This window comes from Eurypyga helias, unplaced genomic scaffold (genome assembly GCF_000690775.1).
Source record: "Eurypyga helias isolate BGI_N326 unplaced genomic scaffold, ASM69077v1 scaffold28351, whole genome shotgun sequence".
NCBI classification, from domain to species: Eukaryota; Metazoa; Chordata; class Aves; order Eurypygiformes; family Eurypygidae; genus Eurypyga; species Eurypyga helias.
Genome location: NW_010233173.1, coordinates 20,875 through 22,300, shown reverse-complemented (window position 1 = coordinate 22,300; position 1,426 = coordinate 20,875).

Sequence of the window (1,426 nt, the reverse complement as noted above, 5' to 3'; positions counted from 1 at the left end):
TATACATATATATATACACACACATCCCAGAAGTTAACCAAATCCTGATGTTGAGTTTTTTGAGCTGATTGTTTAAATTTTCTGCTGTGTGCAGTTGGGTTATTGTATTACCCCAGACTTGTGGGTGAACTGTCTCAGTGCTGGTAGTAGCTGTGCTGCAGTTTGTGATCTACCTGTCACTCTTGTTTATCAGCTGAAATAAATTATCGTTTCTGTATAATGAAGGTCTCCATGACTAGAATAAAACCATCTCTCTTGCTCTTCCTCTGGGTGATTTTCGAGCTCTGTTTAATTGTAACCTGATCTTTCCATCCCGTAGAGCTTAGAACGCTTACGCACGCGGGCGGGTGCTGTGGCTAGTGGGGAAGGTGGAAGAGACCTGCATCGGCAGAGCTATCCAGGAGCTGCTCGAGAGGGAAACGGCTTGTCAGATGTGGAAGTTAACTCCCTTTCTCCACTCCGAAGGAAAAGGCGTGGAGGTGCTTCCGTGACTGGACGTACGGGAGGTGGGAGACTGGCACACACAATTGCTCGGTTCCCGAAGATGCTTTTGCCCAGGCAGCTTGTGGGACCCAGCGAGCAGGTGCCGAGTTCCCCTGTCCGGGGGGTCTTTTGGGCCCGGCTCTGAGGTGCAGCCGGATGCACGTGGCCAGCTCGTAGCTGGAAGTCGCCCTTAGGCTGAAGTGGGTTTTCTCACCCGGGGTAAACCCGTTCCTACTGTCTCCAGACCGGTCGGCGCTACGGGTCTGGGATCACGGTCGCCGCTTCTCGCAGCGACAACCATGTTTCTCCACAATTCCAGGCCCTGACCTTGGCACTGTCATCCCAGTGATGGCAAGGCACTCCTTAAGCCCCGGTGTAACGGGGCTCCAGCACAAAGCTCTGCAGGAAGAGACCAGGAGCACCGGGGCTGCTGACTCAGGTTGCTGTAGTGCTGACGGCTGACTTACCCCGCGGGCTCGTGGCTGTGGTACCTGTGCCGTCTCCCAGTGCCCTGCCAGACTTCAGGAACTAGAAATCTCCGTATGGATTTTACTGGCAGTAGATACTGGCACAGGGTTGCGTGGATTGACTGGATCTCTAGTGCTTCCTTCCTACCTGTAGCAGGAATCCATAGTAGGTATGTATATCCGTACCTACTGATGGATACCCAGCTCTCCGTCTTGCCTGGTTTTACGGGCTGTAACTTCATCTTCTCCTCAGCTGAGGCGATAACCATCGCTTGCCCTGCTCTGTCCTGGTTTTCCCCTGGCTGGACCTGTTCCGTTGATCCCTGCTGTTACACGTAGGGCTTTCCTGAAAGAATACTGTGGGTTTTTGGAGGCAAAGCTAGGTATTCAAGTAAATATTAGAGGTTTCTGGTTTTGCGGAGTCAGGCTCTAATGTGCCGGTTGCCGGGGTTAAGTACGTTGTGATGAGAGCGCCA